Raw genomic sequence first — 12487 nt, 5'->3', positions numbered from 1 at the left:
GTCGACAGGTGTACCTCTTTAATTATTTTTAATAAGAGTGACCTACAGAATATTCACTGCCAAAGACGTCTCAACCTATTAATTTATTACCCACAATATACAAGCCCAACGCAATCTGACCGCTATACAATGACAACATGTCTTCCAATAATTAACACAAAAGAATGGCCCTGAATTGCAAGAAATCCTAACAATAATACAAATCCAAAAAATATGAAAGTAAAGAAATATGAAACTCTGTTCATTGCCTACACTCATTTCAATCACGAATCCCAATAGTGCAAACTCCTTCTTTTTCATAAGTCACTTACATCACAGTAAATCTTCATAACACAAACTACAGCAATTGCAGGCAAGTAGCAACAATGGCTAGTTAAATAAAAAGATTGTAACTACTATAGACTCTAATTAATAGGAAGCATGTTGTTGTTGTTGTTGTTGTCTTCAGTCCTGAGACTGGTTTGATGCAGCTCTCCATGCTAATCTATCCTGTGCAAGGTCCTTCATCTCCCAGTACCAAAAGCTTCTATTCTCTTCTTGTCCAAACTATTTATTGTCCATGTTTCACTTCCACACATGACTACACTCCATACAAATACTTTCAGAAACGACTTCCTGACACTTACATCTATACTCGATGTTAACAAATTTCTCTTCTTTAGAAACGCTTTCCTTGCCATTGCCAGTCTACATTTTATATCCTCTCTACTTCGACCATCATCAGTTATTTTGCTCCCCAAATAGCAAAACTCCTTTACTACTTTAAGTGTCTCATTTCCTAATCTAATTCCCTCAGCATCACCCGACTTAATTCGACTACATTCCATTATCCTCGTTTTGCTTTTGTTGATGTTCATCTTATATCCTCCTTTCACGACACTATTCACTTCGTTCAACTGCTCTTCTAAGTCCTTTGGTGCCTCTGGCAGGATTACGATGTCATCAGCGAACCTCAAAGTCTTTATTTCTTCTCCATGGATTTTAATACCTACTCCAAATTTTTCTTTTGTTTCCTTTACTGCTTGCTCAATATACAGATTGAATAACATTGGGGAAAGGCTACAACCCTGTCTCACTCCCTTCCCAACCACTGCTTCACTTTCATGTCCCTCGACTCTTATAACTGCCATCTGGTTTCTGTACAAATTGTAAATAGCCTTTCGCTCCCTGTATTTCACCCCTGCCACCTTTAGAATTTGAAAGAGAGTATTCCAGTCAACATTGTCAAAAGCTTTCTCTAAGTCTACAAATGCTAGAAATGTAGGTTTGCCTTTCCTTAATCTTTCTTCTAAGATAAGTCGTAAGGTCAGTATTGCCTCACGTGTTCCAACATTTCTACAGAATCCAAACAGACCTTCCCCGAGGTCGGCTTCTACCAGTTTTTCCATTCGTCTGTAAAGAATTCCCGTTAGTATTTTGCAGCTGTGACTTATTAAACTGATAGTTCGGTAATTTTCACATCTGTCAACACCTGCTTTCTTTGGGATTGGAATTTTTATATTCTTCTTGAAGTCTGAGGGTATTTCGCCTGTCTCATACATGGTAGAGTTTTGTCAGGTCTGGCTCTCCCGAGGCCGTCAGTAGTTCTAATGGAATGTTGTCTACTCCCGGGGCCTAGGAAGCATATTGTTGGCAAAAAGAAAGATTTTGTTGGCTAGCAAACAATGCATTTAGAAAATTTTATCTTATTTCTGTGACATCGTGTTCCAAACATTATACAGGGTCAATAATTCCACTGTTCAAACAGTATCAACCATACATACATCCTCATACATTTCCTTCCATATTTTCTTGTAAACACATCATTGCATCTCATTTTACAATGCAAGTTCTACCAACACAGAGTCTCCCCTAAGAATATCATGTTCATACACTTCCCTATCCACTCGATAACTGAAAGTCCATCCAACCACAGAATCTCTTGCTGAGGGTGCAGAGTTTTGTCAGCGATATTAACACAGTCTATAGCGATGCAAACATACAAACAGGTTACTTACAATATGTATCATGACCTCCCAGAAGGAATGTAAAACACGTGATGGCAGTTGCTATACCTCTCAGCATCATAGACATTTCTAAATTAAATTCCTGCTGGAGACTATCTCGTACAACCGGCTGGATCCTTCACTTCATATGTAAGATTCGTAACTAAACACATTTGCTGGGGAGCTGACATCAATCGAGTTTGCAAATGCCCACACTTAATGAATCAAAACAGTCCAAAGTCAGTACTTCATGTGGGAATTATATGCACTCCAGAATGGTAAACCGATCGCACAAGACTCTAAAATTGGATACTTTCATCCTTTCATTGAAGACAGACTCATTCATCTGGAACGTAGACTGCAGTTTGCAGACCTCACGAGTGAGGAACGCCACTCATTACTTCTAGATTGTTCACCAGACCCCTCATATTTCCAACACTTATTGATCTTCATCATCTTGGTGTCTGAATTGTGTTATCCAAACTTTGGGAAGAATTTTCAGTACTTAATGATCATTAAACCATTAAAAGATTTCTGCAAACATGCTTACCACGCGAGATCATGAAGACTTCAAGAGGAAAACAAATTGATGCTCCCCCACCCACAGATCGAATGAGACCATCTAAGACTTTTACTCATATGAGAGAAGATTTGCTGCTCCTCTTTACATCAAGACAAGCTTGACCATGGAAAAGGCTTATATAATACTCTCCTCTTGCATAGCAACATATGCAGTACATTTAGAGCTCTGCTACAATATTAACACCAACATATTTTTGATGACTTTACAGAGATTTGCTAGTAGAAGTGAATTCCCGCACACTATCTACACTGGCACAGCGCAAACGTTTCATGCTGCTAACCAAGAATTATCGGAATTGCGGAACTCGCCAAAACCGGAATCACTTGGAAGTTCATTGCACCATAGAGTCTTCGTGGGGAGTATGGTGGGTTGGGATAATGGACACCATCAAGCAATGCTTACAGAAGGTGTTTGGACGATGAAGTCTAACTGCAGAGCAACTCTATACCTTCTTGGTCAGCACTGAAGTGGCAGTATACTTGATGCCAGTCTCTGCAGGAGATGACGCAGAACCTCTGACACCAGCACGCTTTCTGCTTGGTGAAGGCCTGTTACATGTCTCCACTGGGCCAAAAACTGTTGTCACACAGAATCTGACTAAAGAATTTAAACTACAGCAAAAACTAGTTGACGACTTTTGGAAAAGATGGACCAAGGAGTACCTAATGAAGCTTAGGACCTTACACGAAGTTAGATGCACATCTACAGGATGTATTGCATTCAGATCTGGTAATCTGGCATTGATTCAAGAGGATGGATGGCTAAGACACATGTGGAAGAAAGGAAAAATAAAAAGATGTGTCCAGGGAGGAGACAATAAAATAAGGACCATAATACTGCACATGCCAGAAGGACAGCAGGTAGCACGTCCAGTTCAGCTGGTCACCCGCCAGAGGTTGACCAGGTTGGAGAAGATGTTGAAAATTGAAGTCTTTTCTACATTTATATCTCTGAATAATGATAATCTTTCCACAGACATCTATATCTTTGAATAATGGTACTCTTTGTAAGACAGAACATGTTATAAACTCTTTGATATATGTATGATCTGTGAATTGAAAATAAAGTATTGTGTTGAGACTAAAAATCACTGCTTATTAGCGTGATTCACGAAAGTCAATGCTTAGGATGTGTGGCAGGACGGAATGACTCGAGAACAGCAGACATATGCCAAGAAAGCAATTAATGAAATATGTATGAACGGCATCTTGGAAATATGTGCAGTAACTGCGCAAAGTTACACCCATTTCCGCAGTCACAGGTTTGGTCTCTGCATTTACTTCTGCCACAACAGCATGAAGTCCATACGAGCCTGTAACAATCTATGCAGCAGATGCAGCGCAGTATTTTTCGCAGTTTGCATAGTTCATTCATATTATTTTCGTCGAAATACCATAAAGTACGTGCCACTAGTTCATTGGAGCCTGTACCAATTTCCGTGGAATCTTTCGTTCTTTTCACTTCTTTCTCAAAATTTGCCGTTAAAGAAGTACATTTTTTGAGACATCTTCCTTTGTGGATGTGTGTTATGATTCCATGTATTTTGTTAGTAAAACCTCATAGTAATCAAACTTTATGTTTCCGATTTTCTAACAATCTAGAGTTGGTACACTCTTAAATAAGTACATAGAAAAATATGCAAATAATAAATAAAAAGGGGGTTCAAGGGTTTTTCTGTTGCCGAGACTGGTGAGATACCACAGATGATGCATATTGGACAATAGTTTTGTGTATTCATGGAGAAAAATTTTCATGAAAAAATTTTCATGAAAAAAACTCGAGTTTGATGATTAAGGCTTTTTTGTTGTTTTTTTTATTTTTTACTTTTGAGTAATCAAGTTTGTAACTAGGAAATTAATAAACAGTTCTTCATGAAAGTAGGAAATATTTTTCCCACAAATTTTGGGGACTCCGTCCGAAATCAACTGAACGAGTGATGGTGCATTTTTGTCTCCTAATCTACAATGCGTATGATGAATTTTCCTGAGCGTCGTTTCGACAGCGACAACGCAGCGACGTGTAATTGTGGTGATATTGGATCTACGACTAAGATTCACATTTCAACGACGATTAGTAATAGCAGAGCGAGGCAAGGAGAAATTTTAAGCATGACGAAAGGAGAAATAGCCGATGAAAAAGAAGGAAAAAAACTAGAAACGGCAATGTTCGTTGAAATCGGTAAACTAAATAACAATATAAACTCTGCGCCGGTTGAAACCATTAAATCTCTACATAAGTTAATTTTCGGAACAGTTCCAGAGGACAGAAGAAATCGGAAACACTTGAGAGACTTTTCTGGTTTTACTGTTCAATCACCATCTGATGAACTGGAAGTCAATCAATGAAGCAGAGTTAGGAGTAATATCCAGTACATTTTGTGAAGATAGTGGCCAAAAAATGAAAATTAACGGCAACACAGAATATGAGGAGGATAGTAATGATGCTGATGATGGAGAAGAGGACGCCATACACATGGGTAGCAATAAAATATCGAGTTTACTTGAGAAGATGGAGACAGATTCCGGTGTAGAAAGAGACGGTAAAAGGGAACGCGATTCCTGCCCCATTCATGAGGTAAATGTGAATTTCTACCGTCATTTCGTGAGGTCGAGGATGCTTTTAAGTCATTTAGTGGCTGTGACGGATATCTGGTTTGAAAGTGGACATGGACTTCGAGGAAACCACATTTTTAGTGGGTCGAGTGAAATGCAAATGCTTGTTTTCGCAAAAAACAGTCGTGTGAAGGTCTAGATAAGCTTTTTGTTCAGCGTGAGAAGGGTCTTACACCAAGAGCTGCACTTGAGCTTTGCAGAAAGATATCGAAGTGAAACAAAAAGTGCTTCAGAGATCCATCAGTTGCGGTCTCGAAGAAAGAAGAAACGGGAAGTGTCTCTTCAAGAATATGTTCTCGTAATGAAGGAAACTGCAACCGTGCTGATTTCGAAAACGACTCGGTATTTTAGTATGTGACTGACGGGATAGAAGACGACTCAGTCACCATACTTCTACTTTAAGGTGCTGGAAGTGTGTAAGAGTTTAAGGGAAAAAAATGAGGCAGTACGAAAGAACTGTGAAGTCATTTCCGAAGAGAAGTAACGAAAGATAGAGCAATGAAAATTTAAACTCAAGTAGTAGAAATATTAAAATCACAGCTTGGGATCCAAACAAAAACTATTCAATTAGTGGTCACAAATCCTACAGTGATTGCAACTACAAGAGCAAGGGAAAGAGATGCTGCAACTGCAACGAGTATGGACATATATCATCTGAATGCACAAGGGAGAATAGCCAAAAGGCGGCTATCAATGCAAACACTGTTAAGAGGAATATTAACAACCGTAAATTTAGAAATGTGCCAGTAAGTAATTGAGAGATGATGGTGCTAATTGACTGTGAATGTCAACTACATATAATATGGGTGCTTGTGCTCCATGTTTGCAAAAAATGGATGTAGTGTTGACAGGATTTGATAAAAACTTCGTCTCTCCACAAGTGTATTATACAGGCATTGTTGAGACTGATGATGCGCAAATTGAGACAGATATTTATGTTCCTTATAGAAAAGCAGCGAATTTAGAATCTTTAGTTGGAAGCGATTTTCTAGATCAAACTGAAGTCTTAATAAACAAGGACTAAGTTACTGTTAGGAAACCATAAGAGGAAGCTCATCTTCTGTGTATCCATGTAGCACACAAGCCACTATTAGATATCAAAGCTTTCTTAGTGATGAAAGAAAGACACACATCGAAGATTTAGTGCCAAATCACACCCCAACAAAGACAAAGTCCATTGGCGTCAGAATGGAGATTATTGTGAGAGAACAAAACTGATTACGTGTAATTCACCTAGAGGATTGTCACCAAGAGAGAAAGAAATTCTTGACAACCAAGTCCAGATGTGGCTTCATCAAGGAATAATAGAACCAAATTCATCTGAATATGCTAGCAACGCTGTAATTTATGGGCAACTGAAGTAGCGTGTTCTTCCACCAACCTCTTGATCATAGGCACCTGTATATACAATGAATCTCATTACTAAGCCATTCAACATACAAAATTTAGTTCCATAAGGATCGTTGGAACATGAGTCTACCTCTCCACAGAGCCATGGATTCATCACTGTCAAGTTTTTGGTTGGTTATGTAAGTCTGTGTATTGTCCTATGACACTGGTCGAACGGTTGTCGAATTTTGTTCAGTCTGTCAGCAGGTAGAGGTTCTTTGGGTTCTGGATTCTTTGCAAAATGCAAAGCTTGCAAGATCCCAAAAAAAAAAAACTATCCCTGTCCATTACTCAATGAAATCATGGTAATCCAAAGAGCGCAGTGTCAATGCTCCAATAATCACATACTCTGCTCGCTGGAAAGGCTCCCGTTGTAAAGTAAACCCAGACCTGAACTAGTGAGAACCATTCTGACTGAAAAATAAGTTTATTTAGTAGGATGGAAAAATATTTACAGAAAATATTACTACTAAAAGTCATCAGTCAGAATAACACACATGTTTAGACAAAGATACACTAAGAAAGCTCTTTGTTCCAATAACCTTCTATAACTTGTGATTGTGCCTTGATTAGATACGAAAAACAGAATGATTTATTTAAGGAGTAAACCTAACAACCGAACCAGAATGCACAAAAAATGTACTCTACTTACCCTGAGATTGCAGAATTGCCGCTGGCGAACTGTTATAGATATTGCAAAGTTAAGATATGCTCATGGTTCTCTAAGCCTTTCAGAGTCACTGACAAATTACGTGGATTTTAACAGGCGAATGTCTTGGAGCGAGGTAAATATAAAAGTGAAGGGCCGTGAAATCTCAGTCACTGTGGAAGTGCGCCGGTACACCTCTGTCGCTGGCTGAGGGATAGAGGAGGGTGCTAGCGTGCTCCTGGTATTGTAAGGATTAACTTCATCTACTTCATGATTATAAGAACTGATGTTAAGTTTCCTCCTGTTCTCATTTCTGCTACTTCTCATTACTTTCCTCTTTCTTCGATTTACTCTCAGTCCATATTCTGTACTCATTACATTGTTCATTCCATTAAGCAGATCCTGTAATTCTTCTTCGCTTTTACTGAGGGTAGCAATGTCATAAGCGAATCTTATCATTGGTATCCTTTCATCATGAATTTTAATTCCACTCTTGAGCACTTTTTTTATTTGCGTCATTGCTTCTTTGATATACTGATTGAAAAGTAGGAATGAGAGATTACATCCCTGTCTTACACAATTTTTAATTTAAGCATTTCGTTCGTGGTCTTCCACTCTTATTATTCCCTCTTGGCTCTTGTAGATGTTGTATATTCCCCATCTATTCCTATTGCTTACCGCTATTTTCCTCTGAATTTCGAACAGCTTGCACTATTTTACATTGTCGAACGCTTTTTCTAGTTCCACAGATCCTATGAACATGTCTTTATTCTTCTTTAGTCTTGCTTCCATTATTAACCACAGTGTTAGAATTACCTCTCTAGTGCCTTTACCTTTACTAAAGCCAAACTGATCGTCAGGTAATACGTCTTTAATTGTCTTTTCCGTTATTCTGTATATTATTCTTGTCAGGAACTTGGATGCATGAGCTGTTAAGTTGATTGTGCGATAATTCTCGAAATTGTCAGCTCTTGTAGTCTTTGAAGTTGTGTGGATGACATTTTTCCGAAATTCAGATGGCATATCGCCTAACTCATACATTCTACACAGCAACATGTATTATTCTTATCAGCAACTTGGATGCATGAGCTGTATAGTTGATTGTACGATAATTCTCGCAATTGTCAGCTCTTGCAGTCTTTGGAGTTATGTGGATGACATTTTTCCAAAAGTTAGATAGTATATCCCCTAACTCATACATTCTACGCAGCAACGTGAATAATCGTTTTGTTGACACTTCCCCCAATTATTTTAGAAATTCTGAAGAAATGTTATCTATCCCTTCTGCCTTGTTTGATCTTAAGCTCTTATCAATTTGATTCTAATACTGGATCCCCTATCTCTTCTAAATTGACTCCTGTTTCTTCTTCTGTCATATCATATAAATCCTCCCCCTCTTGGATGGCTTTAATGTACTCTTTCGATCTATCCGCACTCTCAGCTGCATTTAACATTGAAATTCCCATTGCATTCATAACATAGCAAGAGTGTATTTTGTGCTTTTCCTGTATGTTTTTGCCACTGAATTTCATGTTTACTGGCGTATTTTTTGTTAGAATAATGGTAAATAAATCGAGACCATCCTTCATTGTAATTGGTGGAGAGCAATATGCCACTGCCACGATGCAATTCTAAATATGAAAATATAGATGTATTATGAGAGTACTTTCATACCTGCACGTGTGTGGTCTCTGGTGCTTCCTCGAATGATGTAATACAACTTAAGTATTGTTGAACAGATGGACTGCAACCTAACACATACATCTGCGGTGGAGACCACCAAATAATACTGCATCCACATTGTGTTATTAATACGAACACACTTATAATTTTTTTTACCTACATCACTGCGTGTTGGCACTACTGCTCCTGACCCATAGACTCCGATACGAAAAAATAGTAATTTGTCTCACCTACCTACCCATGCCACTGTCACACTATGCAGATGGGGAAGTATTAATTTTTTTCCCCGCCACTGCGTGTTGATGCTAAAGTACACTTGCTGGCGAGCATTCAATGCAGCTTGTTACTGTCTCAGCTATTTTTCCACTGCTCCATGCTCTCTAATGTTGCGGTGCTGGAAGCATAAATGCTATTGGATGCTGAAAAAAAACTGTAAACAGCAACAATAGCACAAATATGCTTGACAAATGCTTACTGGCTGCCTGCTGCTGCTACTTAAAATACATTTTTTTTGTGACATTTGCGAATTTATGTGGTTCCTGTTGCTGCCACTGTTGGTGGTGGTGGATGATGACTGAAGCTGGTGCTGCCCGCCAAGTCGAGAATATGAACTGGCACTCCACGCGGACACCTGGGAACCATCAGAGTTGAACAGTCCATCGGCATAAAAATAGCCCAATACTCAAATGCTATTGGTCACCAAGCATTAAATGAGGGGGGAGGGGGAGGTAGGGGAGGGGGAATGAAGGTGTGGGTTGGAATTAGACAGAGAATGTAATTACATAGGATCCCAATTAACTGCTTGCTATCAGGGTCAACAGTGAAGTCGCAAATTATATTGCTATCTAGGCGGGAACCCATGCTGTCACACTACTAGACCTACTAAGGTAACAGACCACTTGTGGAGTCTGTAGGTTGTTTGAGGTACTACACTGAAGAGCCAAAATCTGGTACACCCGTCTAACATCATGCAGGGCCCCTGCGAGTACTCACAAGTGCTGGAACACGATGTGGCATGGAGCCAACTAATGTCTGAAGTAATTCTGGAGGGAATTGACGCAAGAAATCTTGCAGGGCTGTCTTAAATCCGTAAGAATACGAGGGGGTGGAGATCTCTTCTGAACGGCATTTTGCAAGGCATCCCAGATATGTTCAATGATGTTCATGTCTGGGGAGTTTCGTGGACAGCTGAAGAGTGTTCCTGAGGGCACTCTGTAGCAATTCTGGATGTGTGGGGTGTCGCATCGTCCTGCTGGAACTGCCTAAAGCCGGCAGAATGCACAATGGAAATGAATGGATGCAGGTGATCAGACAGGATGCATACATATGTGTCACTTGTCAGATTTGTATCTAGACGTATCAGGGGTCTCATATCAGTCCAACTGCACATTCCCCACACCATTACAGAGCCTCCATCAGCTTCAACATTCCCCTGCTGACATGCAGTGTCCATGGATTCATGAGGTTGTTCCATACCCACACACATCCACCCACTCGATACAATTTGAAACGAGACTCGCCCGACCAAGCAACATGTTTTAGTCATCAACAGTCCAATGTCAGTGTTGATGGGCGCAGGCGAGGCGTAAAGATTTGTGTCATGCTGTCATCAAGGGTACACGAGTGAACCTTCCGTTCTGAAAGTCTATATCGATGATGTTTCGTTGAATGGTTCTCATGCTTATATTTGTTGATGGCCTAACATTGAAATCTGCAGCAAGGAAGGGTTCCACTTCTGTCATGTTGAATGATTCTCTTCAGTCAGTGTTGGTTCAATTCTTAAAAGATCCTTTTCTGGCTGCAGCGATGTATCATCTCTCGACCAGGCTGTTACTCTGCAGTTGGTGGATGGTATGTAAGTATTTTTAATACCACACAGTTGCGAAGTGCCATAACGAGCGCCAATTGATACTGGTGGCGCTGGCCTGCGGTGATGGCTTCTGGTGTGCAAAGAGATGATATACAGGTATCAACAAAAGTATGTGCTGCCATTGAATCTGTAATGTCTTGAATGTGTATTGTTTCGCCCACTGTGAAGCTTGTAAGGTGGCTATAATTTCGCGCCTTACAAGCACTCATCTACATATTTTGCCGTGATTTACAGTCGGATTTAGGTATCATTTGACAGGTTGTCCATTGTATATATGAATATTTAAAAAGACTGACATTGTCATGTACAACTTGTAAACAGTTGTTAACGCTTATTGCATGAAAGGTGATGGAATGTCCTTATTATCAAAACAGCGTAATGAATGATTGCCAATACCAGCAGAGGTTGGAATGCCAGTGGAAATGAAATGGCAGGCGTAACTCAGGCCCTGGATGATAAAGCCCACATAGGTGTGTCGGTCTGCTTAACACAGGAAGTATCCCAAGACGGACAGTCCGGGCATCTGAGTGCTCAAGCACAATACAGTAGCGGCTGGCCAGTGTTGTAATGGGACAGAAGGATAACCGGATAATACTGCGGAAACTCTGAAAATCTTGGTCGCCATGGAGAGGAACGAGGAAGTGTTACCTCGGAAATCACGCAGGTTGGGTTATTTCTGAGGATTTTTACTCTGAGAAGCATACCATTGTTGTTGTTGTTGTTGTTGTTCTTGTTGTGGTCTTCAGTCCTGAGACTGGTTTGATGCAGCTCTCTATGCCTATCCTGTGCAAGCTTTTTCATCTGCCAGTACCTACTGCAACCTACATCCTTCTGAATCTGTTTAGTGTATTCATCTTTTGGTCTCCCTCTACGATTTTTACCCTCCACGCTGTCCTCCAGTACTAAACTGGTGATCCCTCTCCATTCCTCAGAACATGTCCTGCCAACCGATCCCTTCTTCTAGTCAAGTTGTGCCACAAACTTGTCTTCTCCCCAATCCTATTCAATACCTCCTCATTAGTTATATGATCTACCCATCTAATCTTCAGCATTCTTCTGTAGCACCACATTTCGAAAGTTTCTATTCTCTTCTTGTCCAAACTACACTCCTGGAAATGGAAAAAAGAACACATTGACACCGGTGTGTCAGACCCACCATACTTGCTCCGGACACTGCGAGAGGGCTGTACAAGCAATGATCACACGCACGGCACAGCGGACACACCAGGAACCGCGGTGTTGGCCGTCGAATGGCGCTAGCTGCGCAGCATTTGTGCACCGCCGCCGTCAGTGTCAGCCAGTTTGCCGTGGCATACGGAGCTCCATCGCAGTCTTTAACACTGGTAGCATGCCGCGACAGCGTGGACGTGAACCGTATGTGCAGTTGACGGACTTTGAGCGAGGGCGTATAGTGGGCATGCGGGAGGCCGGGTGGACGTACCGCCGAATTGCTCAACACGTGGGGCGTGAGGTCTCCACAGTACATCGATGTTGTCGCCAGTGGTCGGCGGAAGGTGCACGTGCCCGTCGACCTGGGACCGGACCGCAGCGACGCACGGATGCACGCCAAGACCGTAGGATCCTACGCAGTGCCGTAGGGGACCGCACCGCCACTTCCCAGCAAATTAGGGACACTGTTGCTCCTGGGGTATCGGCGAGGACCATTCGCAACCGTCTCCATGAAGCTGGGCTACGGTCCCGCACACCGTTAGGCCG

This window comes from Schistocerca nitens, chromosome 1 (assembly GCF_023898315.1).
Source record: "Schistocerca nitens isolate TAMUIC-IGC-003100 chromosome 1, iqSchNite1.1, whole genome shotgun sequence".
Taxonomy (NCBI): domain Eukaryota; kingdom Metazoa; phylum Arthropoda; class Insecta; order Orthoptera; family Acrididae; genus Schistocerca; species Schistocerca nitens.
The sequence above is the reverse complement of the archived record's forward strand: the minus strand, read 5'-3'. Positions refer to the sequence as shown.